Genomic DNA, 13,958 nt, shown 5'->3' with positions numbered 1-13,958 from the left:
ATCTAGCTGGGTAAAAAAATACTTTAAATTTTAAAAGTTACTTCTCTTCTTTTTAAGGAAGTATAATTCATATCAGTTAGAAAGTAAGACTCATATCCACTTAAAATAAATGATAGAGAAGGGAGAAAAGACTCAAAATTTTGAAACTCTTGTCAGTACTGAGGGGTAGATGAACCTTGGCGAGCAGGACACGTTAATATGATTTTTGGATATGCAAACATAAAGTCCAAAGCTGAGGTGGGCATGTAAGGCTAAACTGCCCTGTATGCTAAAGACGAAAATTTTAATTTCCTTGGAGAGCCTAAATAAAAAGAGGCCCAAGAAGTAAAACCTGGGACTCCATGTGAGTTGGAAAGGTGAGGGGAACCACATACATGAAAGGAAGCAAGAGTTTGAAAAAAAGATGTGAAAATCTGGCAAGATAAAGGGTCCTTCCATGGAGGCTGAGATAGTGAGTCAGGTGAGAACAAATGCTCAGAGCCAGAGTGTCCCTGGAAAGCGGAGGGAACCATGGGAACTCAATCCCAATTTCACTCAAAAAGTGACCACAACTGTAATATCTCAGGAATGAAAAGAACAAGGTAAAAACAGAACATCAATTATCCACCTTTTAGGAAAATGATGGAAGTAAGTCATCAAGTTCCCCTCCTTGAAAAAAACTCACAGTTTGACAGTGAATGACGCCTCCTGGGATGATGCAGTGAAAGGCCTGAGGCTTTGAAACAAGGTTAACTCAGCAGCTGAGGCTTCCATCTCTGCTAGGTGCTTTAGTTATCAGAAAGAATACAGATATGGACAACCCACCAAGAAAACAAAACCAAGTGTTAAGTCCCACCCTATTTCATCCAAGGTTATTCCTATTAGAAAAGGATTTATCAAGATATTCTAATGCTTTGGACAGGACATCAATCAGTCTTAATTTGACACTGAATTAAACTGACATTTGATTATCCTTAATTTGAAAATAATAAATGTGAAAGTACTGTTTTGATTCTTTATTATGAGCATGTCTCAAACAAAAGCAAGGAGGAACTCCATTTAAATCAGTGGTGTTTTTTTTTTTTTCACTTGGGAAGCAGCACAGAACAGTGATCCTTTTTTGACCCACCCCTAACATTTAGACAAGAAATTATCTTGTAATCTTGAAGAAAGGTCAAGGTGACCACTGTTCCCCACCAAAGTCCAGTCATCCACAATTGGATGACACTCAAAAAAAATGTTACTCTAAATTCCACAGTCCTCTATGTGAAGAAATGACCTTGGGTCAAAAAAAGAACTGCTGGAAGAATCTATCATTCTTAAACGCGGCTCTCACGCCCGTTTATTTCTTATTTCTATCAACGAAGCAAAGCAGAAATCAAGAAGCAAAAACAAGGCTCAGAATGCTGCAGCCGACTGTCTATTTTTTCACAATCTGCCTACTCCTTAAACAAACATGAAACGTTGTAACGAGCTGTAGTCAGATACTATAGGAAGCTGAAAGACCAGAAGAAAAACCTCGAACATCCGGCCTTCATCTTTCTTCTACATGAAATCTACTTGCCTTCGTGACTATAAATATTTCCTCCCAAGAAGTTAAAATCAGACATGATGTCACAGAATGACCAGGTCCACACTATGTTTTTCAAAATTAGTATTTTTCTGACGAACACACAACCCACATATCGGAAAAACAATTATGTTTTATCAGAGGGGACCAAAACTAGAAATTCTGTTTATATCAATAGGTAAGCCACAAGACATGCACTGGGTTCAATGTGAGTATGTATTCCTTTGGGTCTTTTTAAAAACGCCTGTTAGCTGTATATGGTAATAATTATGGTGGAGTCGGGTCAGGGTAGATAGAAAGCTGTTTTGGAATCCACCATCTCTCTTGTTACCCAAAGCAAGAACCTCAGGAGAAAACAAAAGAATCCTGGTGAGCAAAACATCAGCAGCAAAAATGTACATTTTTCTCTCAAGTGTTGGTAGGAAGCTAATGAATGGGACCTCTGACCTGGAACCAATTAGCCCTGCAGTTCAAATGGCAGCCTGGGGCAAACTGAAGGGTGCGGTGTCAATTAATCTGTTTTCTGGGCTGCATACACTGAAAGGTGTTCCTTCTGTTTTGAAACAAAATTAAAGGACCCTGACCTAAAGTGAACTATGCCCCTAACTCTCTGCAGGACCCAAACTTGTGTATTAACATCACTTCAGACTTTAGCATCCCAACCTCACAGGCCCTTCGTCTTTTAAATTCCAATAATTTTGCTTTTAGTCTACTTCAGTGATTCTTATTAATGTCTCCACTTTGATACTGAATAATAATTATGATATTGACAACAGCTACCTCTTACATGCTCACTATGTGGCAGGTTCTAGGCTAAACCTATTATTACATCAATTCTTCATTATTGGAACAACCCTGTGTACTAAGTATTATTATTCTCAGTTTACCAATGAAGAAACTGAGGCCCAGAGACATTAGATAACCTGTCCAAAGTCACACAGCTAAGTAACAGGGCAAAGGGAACGCACACCCTGATCTGTCCTATGCTGCTTCTTCACTACTTTTTCCATCTCCTAGATATGAACTCTGAAATTCTTCCTTTTTTTCCTGCAATCTACTATCCTTCCACCCTTCAAGAGAGTCTGTTCAGGAGTACTTCAGGATGAAACCCTCCATGTATTCCACAAGAATTTACTGAGTAGCCACCTTCAAAATTCCTTCAGTCATTCACAAAGATTTATTGAGGGCCTACTGTGTGTTAGGTACCATTCAACGTGCTGAGGATACATCAGTAAACAACACACACAAAAATCCCTGCCCTGTGGAGCTTAAAGACAGTAAACATAAGAAATCAAAAATAGGGCAATGGATCAAAGATAATAGGTGCTAAGGGAAACATTAGAAAAAGAAGAGGAGGGTAGGGAACGTAAGGCTGTGTGTGTGGAGGATTCCAATTTTAAATGTTATGAAAACATAATATTGAGTAAAGACTTTCCAGGATATGATGGTCAGTTATATGTGTCAACTTGTCTGGGATATAGTACCCAGCTATTTAATCAAACACTCACCTAGATGTTGCTGTGAAGCTATTTTGGAGCTGTGGTTAACATCTACAAGCTGTAAGGGGGAGACTACCCTCCATAATGTGGGTGGGCCTCATCCAATCACTTGAAAGGCCTTAAAAGCAAAACTGAGGTTTCCCCAAGATAGAAGAAGTTTTGCCCCAAGACTGCAACATTAGCTCCCACTTAAGTTTCCAACCTGCCTACAGATTTCAGACTTGCCATTACAGAAGCCAATTCCTTGAAACAAATCTCTTAGTATACCTTATATATGTGTGTGTGTGTGTGCTACCATATGTGCATATATGTATGTGTATACTGTATACATATAGTATACATGCATATATATACTGAGTATACATATATGTATGTATACTCATTAATATATACATTTATGTGTGTATACATATACACACACACACACACACACATTTCCTACTGGCTGTTGTTTCTCTAGAGAATCCTGACTGATAACATGGGGTAACAGTGTTCCAGGCAAAGGGAAGGTAACAGCAAAGGCACCATGTGCTGGACACTGTGTCAGACATCAAGCAGACAACTGTGAATATCAGATGTGGCTCCTACCTTTCTCAAGCTTAGCAACAAGACAGAGAGAGAGAGATACTGCCAGCTGACCCATCTGTCTTCTCCCAGAATCTCAGGCCCTTCCCAGATTCATTTGCTTTACTCTTCAGCCTTGAACCCATGGTCATTAGTTTCAACCCTTCTTTTAACTGGCGTTCCTAGTTGCCCTGGCCTTTCATTACACTTGCCACATTACTATCATTACCAACTCACTGTTGGGTGATTATGGAGTTTAAGAAGTGTGTTCATATATACTTTAACTTGCCTTCACAAAAACTGTCATGTGGGGAGGAAAGGTAAAATCATCCTTATTTCACAGATGAGGAAACTGAGATTCAAAGAGGTAAACTAACCTGTACGAAATTACAGAGTTAATAAATGGCAAAGCGGGGTCTCAACCCACCATCCAGCTTTCTCCTCAACAAGAACACATTTTTTGAAAAAGCAATTTGTGGTCACCTGTAATTGTTCACCTCCCACCCATCATTCGCTCTTCAACCCATTTCTGACATTCCCCACTCTGGAACTGGAGCGTTCCTGCTTTCAGCGGGATGGGGTGGGGACTGTAGTTGCCCACGCATTACATTTATTAATCATGTCATATCACATATATTAATTACATATATCAAGGGTGTCAGTCAAGAGATGCGTTAGGAGACTTCTTATTTCCCCTTAAATACAGGCATTCCTCCAGGATTCTGTCTTCAGAGCACATTAACAATTACGAGTTGAAAGATCATGAAAACAGGGATCCCAGGCCCAACCGAAACAAAGTACGAAACTATAACTAGGCGCAATCTTTCAAGAAACGCGCGTGGATTTCCAGGGTAAAATATCTGACTTGCAGCCTCCTCTACAGTCTACTAATTTCCCATGAAATGCCTGCGAAGATATAAAGAAAACCCACCACTCCAATAAAACCCAGGACTGTCAGCCTCTCCCGCGCTCTGGGAAGGATGCTGGATAACTCCAAGGACAAGCTGACTGCAAGGACCAGCGCAAGGCGTGACCACCTGTGTAGGTGCCTGAAAGACCGCTCTCCCGGTTCAGAAAAGCCAAGCCCGTGCACACCCGATATCTAGGCAGCTGCACATCAGAAATCTGCTGCAGACCTGCTGCTTTCTTGTGACAGAAAGAAAGTAAGCAACTCCTAACACCCTCCCAAGCAGCCCACAAGCTCCGCCCACCTTTAACTTTTCTTGGACTCGCAGAGACGCTGTCACTCATGAAACGCCCCAGCAGGAAGTAGAGGGGCGAGGGCGGCAGCACGATGCAGTCTGGGAGTTGTAGTCCATGCTCAGAATGCGCAGGCGCAGGGGTGGAGGCGGGCGCCCAGGAGCAGAGCCCTACGGGAACTGTAGTTTCTCCTGCATTACGTAGACTAAGAGTGTCAGAAGGTCAGACGGTGCCGTTCTCATTTCAGACAGCGAGGGTGCCCTCAGCGAATGCCGGACGGACAGGAAGACTTGGTTTGGCAACTGTGCGTGTCGTCTTCCGTTCGACAGTAGATCTCAGATGGGTTGAGACAGCCCCCAAGTGGACTGAGTGGGGCGAAGGACAAGCCACCAAATCTGCAAACAGGACTATGGAACTGAGAAAATAGTGTAGAATTAAGGTAAGAAGCCGTCCCAAAGACTCAGAGAAAAAACGGACTTCAGTATCATTCACCTCATGAATCAGAAGAACATTTTTGAGAAATTTTGGCCTCTTCGAAAAGGATACCAAAAAAATTATGTATATAACATGCAGGCTAGTGAAAGTATGGCACAGCCTGGAAAAATATGCAACAAAATGTTAACATTCATTTTTTATTTATTTTATTTTATTTGCGGTACGCGGGCCTCTCACCGCTGTGGCCTCTCCCGTTGAGGAGCACAGGCTCCGGACGCGCAGGCTCAGCGGCCATGGCTCACGGGCCCAGCCGCTCCGCGGCATGTGGGATCTTCCCGGACCGGGGCACGAACCCGCGTCCCCTGCATAGGCAGGCGGACTCTCAACCACTGTGCCACCAAGGAAGCCCCCCTAACATTCATTTTTTAAAATGAGGGATTACTTTTTTTTTTTACACTATGTATTTTCTGAATTGTTTACAAGGACTAAGTATTCGTTTTTTGGTATAAAATACTTCAAATATGAAGAAAAGTATATAGAGCAATTTTTAATTTACAAAGCTTTGTCTTACTTACTTTAGGTCCTCCCTCCCCCCCTCCCTCCCTCCCTCCCTCCCTCCCTTCCTTCCTTCCTTCCTCTTTTTCTCCAACCCTCCCTCTTTCTTTCCTGCATTCTGAAAGAAAAAAATTACGGGGGGGTCAGGAGGGAGGAACGCTACAAATAGAGCTGTCCCTTATATAGTCCTTTCTCTTCTGCGGAGAAATACACACACACACATTCTGAAGTTTTTATGTATATGTGTATATATCAACATACAAGTGTGTGTATATTGTATGTTTTTCAGATAATGGTATCATACATACTGTACGAATCATTATGTAATTTGCTTTTCTCACTATGCTGCATCCTGCTTTGTTTTTTTAGGCTTATCAAAAAACAGAATACATATAGTTCTAATTCATTTATTTTAACTTCTATAGGCTATTGCATTGTGTGACAATGACACAATTATCTAATCTGATAAAGGATATTTACTCTGTCCCAAATATTTTGCTCTTATAAACAATACTTTTATACAGATTCTTAAGCCAATGTGCAAAAATTTCTCTAGGGCATTTACCTGTGAAATTGCCAGGTCTTGGGAGTATACCTTCTTTTAGCTTCACCGGATGCTGCCAAAATGCTCTACAAAGTATTTGAACCTCTTTTCACTCCACCAAAATAGACTGTGAATCTCCTCTGATCCACATTCTTGCCATAACTGAGTGTTGTCATAACGTCTTCTTTGTTAGCCTGATAGACTTACAGTAGTATCTGGTTATTATTTTAATTAAAATTTACTTGATTTTGTCAGAATTTTAAAATTTTGAAAATGGGGCTCTTATTCATTTTCTCCTTTGGTTCATCTAGGTATGGTAATTTTCTACAAGAAACATATTATTTATGTGGTAAAGTAATCTATTTTATATTTACATTGTGTTTAGATAATGGTGTCTTTCTCTTTATTCTAAGTTTTCCATAATATTTTATATTATTTCTATATTTTAATTATTTTAAATTTTATTACAGTACTTCTCAATATCTTTATGCATGCCAAGGACTGAGCAACGTTTCCCTGATAGTGTAGAGAGCACCATATTTCTAATGAGTTCTGCTTAAGTCTGCCTTAAGTTTTTAGCTGTTATGGCAACAAACACAGAGTATTGTGTATTGCGTACTCTTTACTCAGAGTATGTGTGTGTATTAAACCTGTAAGCCACAGAAAGCTCCTGACCTTTTTCTCCTGAATGGCTTCTCACCAGAAACTAGCTTTTCCTATTTTTGATTACTTTCAAAATTCCTAATTATTTATTATTTTGTTGTCTTTTTCTTTGCCCATTTACATCTAAGCCAGTTCATTGTTCTACTCATTTTTTTTCCAGGCATTGACTTTGTATCTTGCTGTCATACATAACATTTTTAGGGGTCAGGTTTATTGAGATATAATTTACACATAGTAAAATTCACCCTTTTTAGCATACAATTCTATAAGTTTTGACAAACACATATAGTGATATATCCACCACCATAATGAAGACAGATCCATCACCCCCAAAATATTCCTTCGTGCCTCTTTCTAGACAGCTGCTCCAACCTGAAGCCCTGGCAACCACTTAAAGGTTTTCTGTCCCTGTAGTTTTGCCTTTCTTTGAGTCTGTGGTTGTGTTTGCCTGCTCTGTTTGCTATAACAAAATATCACAGACCTGGTAGCTTAAACAACAGACATTTATAATTATTATTATTTTTAATTAATTTTATTTATTTATTTATTTTTGGCTGCATTGGGTCTTCGTTGGTGCGCGCGGGCTTTCTCTAGTTGCGGTGAGCGGGGGGACAACTCTTCGTTGCGGTGCGCGGGCTTCTCATTGCAGTGGCTTCTCTTGTTGCAGAGCACGGGCTCTAGGCGCGTGGGCTTCAGTAGTTGCAGCACGTGGGCTCAGCAGTTGTGGCTCGCGGGCTTTAGGGCGCAGGCTCAGTAGTTGTGGCACACGGGCTTAGTTGCTCCGTGGCATGTGGGATCTTCCCGGGCCAGGGATGGAACCCGTGTCCCCTGCATTGGCAGGTGGATTCTCAACCACTGCGCCACCAGGGAAGTCCTAACAGACATTTATTTCTCACCATTCTGGAGCCTGGGAAATCCAAGATCAAGGTGCCAGCAGATCTGGTTCCTGGTACGAGCCTGCTTCCTCACTTACAGACATCTGCCTTCTCACTATGAGAGTTCTGGTCTCTCTTCCTCTTCTTATAAGGACACTAATCCCATCGTGGAGGTTCCACCTTCATGACCTCATCTAAACCTAATTTCCTCTCAAAGGCCCCACCTCCAAATACCATCGAATATGGGGTTCAGGTTTCAACATAATCAATTTGGGGATGGGGGCTATGAACCTTCAGCTCACAACAGTGATATGAGTGGAATTATACATTACATAGCCTTTTGGGTGTCGGCAAAATGCATTTGAGATTCAATTATGTTGTTGTGTCAATAGATTTTTTATTGCCGAGTAGCATCCCCAATACATAGATGTTCTGTAATTTGTTCGTATACTCATCAGTTGAAGGAAATTTGGGGTTGTTTACAGTATGGGGCAAATACACATCAAGCTGCTATAACCATTTGCATAGAGGTTTTTGGGTGAAGATTAGCTTTTATTTCTCTTGGGTAGTTACACAAGAGTGGGTTTGTCATGTCGTATTTTATTTTATTTTCAGAAAAGTGTAAATTTATTCACTGCTGCATTATTCACAATGTGGAAAATAAGAAACAATCCAAGTGTTCATCCATAGGGAATAACTAAATAAACTGTGGTACAGTCATACAATGGAGTACTCTTCAGCAATTCAATGAGGGAGCTCTCTGTATACCTATATTGGAAAGCTCTTCAGTATACCATTTGAGATTTAAAAAGAAAAGGCAATGTCCAATTGTGTATGCTACCTTTTCCATAACAGAAAGTAAAAGTAAGAACATATATTCATATTTGCTTAATAAAGCCATGTCATAAAGTGTATGTTTAGGGCTTCCCTGGTGGCACAGTGGTTGAGAGTCTGCCTGCCGATGCAGGGGACACGGGTTCGTGCCCCAGTCCGGGAAGATACCACATGCCGCGGAGTGGCCCGTGAGCCATGGCTGCTGAGCCTGCGCGTCTGGAGCCTGTGCTCCGCAGCGGGAGAGGCCACAACAGTGAGAGGCCCGCATGCCGCAAAAAAAAAAAAAAAGTGTATGTTTAACTTGATAAGAAATTGCCAAACTATTAAGATGGATCAGTCAGATTTTTCCTTCTTTTGCCTGTCCTGTAAATGTTTGTGCTTCCTAGTATTTCCTCCTTGGATTTCTTCTCTTGCTACTCTTTTCTCTCCCCTTGGACAGTCTCAACCACTCCCTTGGATTTTGCTAACCACCGATGAACCTTATTCAATAGCTCCAACCCTGATTTTCTTGCTTGTATATCCACCTACCTTCAGAATACCTATGTCCACATTTCTACAGCCTTGCCCACTTTGTCCAAATGAGCTGACTAACACTATGACCATCACCGCTGTGTTCTTCTCTGTGACTGACCTCAGTCATGAAAACCAGTCATCGAAGCCAATAATCCGGGAAATGTTCTAAGCTTCTCTCTTTCACAATTCACCTTCATTAAGTTCTATAAATTCCACTGCTTAAAGAGGTCTTGATACTCTCCCTTCCTTTTCATTTTCCCACCACTATTGCCTCAGCTCAGAACCTTGCCTGTATTACCGCACTAGCCCATTTACTGACTTCTCTGCTTTATACAACCTCAAATATCCTTGCCCAAGTGTGTCTCTAACCTGCCTGCATCTCCAGCTACCTCTTCTGCTCATCCCTACCTCATTCCCTATGTCCCAGTTGCACTAAACTATTAGAAGGTCTTTGGAAAAATTATGTTGTTCATCATATGACATATTCCATGTCATTGTACATGCTGGCTAAGGGATAAGGTTATAAATCAGAGAATTTGGAAGAAACCTAGTAAATTCAGAGAAGAGAAATTTGGAAATTTTTGAAATTTAAATATAAACAAACTAATAAGGAGTCCAGTTAGAGCCTCTGGCTTGTGATTTTTATTTCTTTAATTATTTAATATATGGATACTCTTCTGCACTCTCATTGGAAGGGTGTATTGGGGCTATCTTCAAGGAAAATTGTCATATTAAAATTATAGTGTTCAACTCAGATATTCAGCTTCTTGTTATTTATCCTAGAGAAACACTTGTACTTATGCATAAAGGGGCATGTACAAGGATTTTCATTGCTTCTTAGTTGTATTTGTGGAAGACTGAAAACAACCTGAAAATTGGCAATAGGTTAGGGTTAAACTGTGGTGCATCTATAGAATGAAATGTGTTGCAGTAATTAAAGATAACATGTTAAATCTGACATAAAAACCTCTCAAGGGTATACAGTTTAGTGGGAGGGAGGAAGCTGTGGGATAAAATACATGGTATAATATGGTTTATGGCATTTTAAAAGGTCTAGAAGAATCATTTAAGACCAATGACGACAGTATTTACCTCCAGAGAGAGGATTGGGACTGGGGTAGTGATCAAGACAGGTTTTGCTTAGTCTTGTTGTGTGATTTTTCTAACTGGCGTGTTGTCTTAATGTATTATTACTCACAGTTTTTTTTTTAATTTATAAAATAAAAAAGCATGAAGAAAAGAGGGCAAAGCATTCGGACAGGTTTGGCACAAAAGGAGAAATGTAAATAGCAAAAAACAAAAGTTCCAAAAATATTCTGAAGAAAATTTATCAGGAATCAATGATAGCTCTGTTTGGATGATAAAGCTATGAATAATTCATTTTTGGCTTTCTACTCTTTCTACCCAGCTGTATTTTTCAATCTTTTTAAAGAATGGAAATACATAGATATTTTTAAAGGGCTAAGAAATGGCTGGAAAATCCTAACTACATCCACCTTTAATTCTCACTCTGCCAGGTGCCATTTGGCGTATGAGGAAGTTTCTGATGAAAAACTCCCATGGAAAAGTGATATTTGAGGTGAGTGGCCCTCTCCTGGTGTCATATGACAGACCAACACACTGATATGCTGGAAACCAACTCCCCCCCTTCAAAAAAGCCCTGACTTGTGGCATTTGCTGATTTCTGCCGTGTTATGTATGCTTTGAATTGTGACACCCCCAAAATATATGTTGAAGTCCTAACCCTCAGTACAGTACTTCAGAATGTGACCTTGTTTGGAAATAGGGTCATTGTAGATGTAATTAGTTAAGATGAGGCCATACTGGGAGGGCGCTTAATCCAATATTACTGGTGTCCTTATAAGAAGAGGCACAGAGACAAAGACACACAGGGAGAATGCCAGCGACCACAGAGGTGCAGATTGGAGAGATGCATCTACAAGCCAAAGAACACCAAAGGTTGACAGCCACCACTGGAAGCTGTGAAGAAGCAGAGAGGAATTCCACCCAGCATCTCAGAGGGCACAGAGCCCGGGTGACACCTTGATTTCAGACTTCTGGCCTCCAGAACTATAAGGGAATACAGTACATTTAAATCACTGTATTATCCTTTATACTATCAATTAGTTGCATTATTATATTGGTTAAGAAAATGATTTATACAAATAACTAATAAACACATAATAATAGTTAACTCTCAATTATGGTACTTTGTGTTAATTTTTAAGGTAGCCCTAGGAAACGAATACACCTGCCATAAATACTTCTGTTGTGGCCAACTGACATGACTTCACTGAATGCAGAGTTAAAGGACTGTCCACAAACAATTCTCATGAGCCATATAAGCTGTAGCACTGAACAGCTGATTTCGGGCTCATCTAAGCCACAGAGAGTTCCAAGTGTGTTCAGAGAAGAATTTGACATAGGTTCAACCAAGAACTTTCAGCATAGAAGTGTCATCAGTGGACATTGTCTTATGTGGTATGCACTTTACTTTTTAAATCTCCATGTTGGGTTCAAGATGTACATTAACCTATTTCAATTCTGGAGAAGCAAGTAAGAACATGAATGTGAAACTACCTGATAACCATTCAGGTAGCAATGACAACATGAGGATATATAGGTCAAGTTCCCCACTTGAGATTAATTCCTGTGTAATTCTCTTTTTTTTTTTATTTTTGGGTTTCTTTGGGGGGGTTGTTTTTAATTTTTGTTTCTTTCCTATGTTATTCTGACTGTTTCAGTTAGGAGTTTTAAAACTGCTTAGCGCTGATATATCCCAGATCAAGATACACACACACACACACACACACACACACACACACAGAGTGATTGATAATGGACACATACAGGAGTGTCAGGCAGTTGTCACCAAAACACACTCATCAACTTCTCAGTGAATTTGACAGAGGAGATGACGTTCGCTCAGTGATAGATACTATGTGTGACAGAATTAAAAGACTGAGAAGAAAATGAGAATCACTTTACAATCATTTCTGGCTTTGCTGTCAAGATTAAAACTGCTGCGATTTACAGAACCTCCTTCCAAGGTCAAGGTCCAGAGGAGGAGCTGCGGGCTGTGGGAGCTGGGACAGGAGGACCAATGATGAGCACTTCAGATGGAAAGACAGAACAACTTCGTATAGACCGCATTCCTGGATGCCATTTCCTCATGTAGATTCCTGGTTCCAGCAAGATGATAAGCAAATAGTAGAGAACCTTTCCACTTCACATTTGGCTAAGCCCCTCCTCTTTGTGGAACATATTAGATCTACCTTCATGTTTTTAAAAAAATACCCGTCCCCAACTAACTGTTTCCTGGAAAGAAATGAAGAAAAAAGAGAAGAAAAGAAAGAGAAAAAGAAAGGAAGAAAGAAAAAAAGGAAAGAAGAAAGGGAAGAAACAAGGGAGGAAGGAAAAAAAATGGCTTGGCTTATGGAATAAGATCTCTCCTCCAGAGAGCTTTAAATAGGAATTACCAAAAAAAGCAACTTTTTGGCATGACAAAGACCATTGGTGGCAGTTGGAAAGAATATAAATTTGGAATCTACATCCGTTGAGTGTTAGTTCTCCTTCCTTACCAGTGTCTTTCAAATAACTTTCAAAATAAAATCTTATTTTGGCAAAAGAAAAAAAAAAAGAATCTCACTACCACCTTGCCATACACATAATCATTAAAACCTTTATTAAGTGCTGTGTTTCTCTTCAGAATAAGTTGCCAGACTAAAGGAATTATACAGACATAGCGCCACAGTTCTTGAAGGTAACAAACTCAAGTTTCCTTCTTAGGAAAGGATGAGGAGAGCTCGTCACATTTACACATTGGGCTGACTCTCTTCTCGCTTTAAATCCTTGAACAGTTTTCCAGGGTAACGTCCACTCCTTCAAGAGGAATACCAGACCCTTTGGGAGCAGCGTCCAGCACGCACATTTACTCTCCCATCTGTAATCTTCCACTTCCTGTTTCTCATCCTCCTCCCTCCAGCCATATGGGATGCTATGCTGTTTCTTTCTTTCTTTTCTTTTTTTTTTTTAATATTTATTTGTTTATTTGGCTGTGTCGAGTCTTAGTTGCAGCACATGGGATCTTCGCTGGGGCACACGGGCTCCTTGTTGCGGCGCGCAGGCTCTCTGGTTGTGGCATGCGGGCTCTAGAGTGCACAGGCTTAATTTCCCCACGGCATGTGGGATCTTAGTTCCCGCCCAAGGATCGAACCTGTGTTCCCTGCATTGGAAGGTGGATTCTTAACCACTGGATCACCAGGGAAGTCCCGCTATGCTGCTTCCTGAAGACTCTCTGTTCCTGCCCCCGTCTCCTTGGTCCAGGGCACTCCCCCTCCCTGGATTGCTCTCCCCACCCCCCACTCATTACCTATCCACCCTCCAAGTCAGTCCTGAACCCTTGCCTTTTCTGCCAGGACTTCCCCTGCCCCTCAGTCCTTCTCTACCACATTATACTTGGTCATTACCTCTACTATACTATTTATCAATTTTGATTATAATCATTTATATTTCTCCCTTCCAGGAGAGATAAGCCTCTTAAACGCAGAGACAGTTTTGTTTTTCTCTTTGTCTCCCCAGGGCTTGGCACATAGTAGATGTTTAAATACTACTGAATGAAAACCAGTAATTGATAAAGTGCTTGGCTATTTACAAAATGTTTTTCAAGTGCATTATTTCTATTACTATTCTAGAATTGACTCCATTTTTACCTGTTATTAGCCATT

The 13,958-nt window shown here is 40.5% G+C and overlaps 1 long non-coding RNA gene across 1 annotated transcript in view; it reads left to right on the top strand.

The window, feature by feature from the left end:
• Positions 1-5,068: 5,068 nt before the first annotated feature.
• Positions 5,069-13,958, top strand: part of LOC308608298 — a 45,953-nt gene continuing 37,063 nt past the window's right edge. Inside the window, exons 1-2 of the long non-coding RNA XR_014014136.1 lie at positions 5,069-5,251; positions 10,749-10,810. This is a non-coding gene — a long non-coding RNA (uncharacterized lncRNA). The remainder of the gene's footprint in view (positions 5,252-10,748; positions 10,811-13,958) is intronic.

The sequence above is a fragment of the Mesoplodon bidens genome (assembly GCF_964165515.1).
Source record: "Mesoplodon bidens genome assembly, chromosome: 20".
Lineage (NCBI taxonomy): Eukaryota > Metazoa > Chordata > Mammalia > Artiodactyla > Ziphiidae > Mesoplodon > Mesoplodon bidens.
This window is presented reverse-complemented; position numbering and strand designations above follow the sequence as displayed.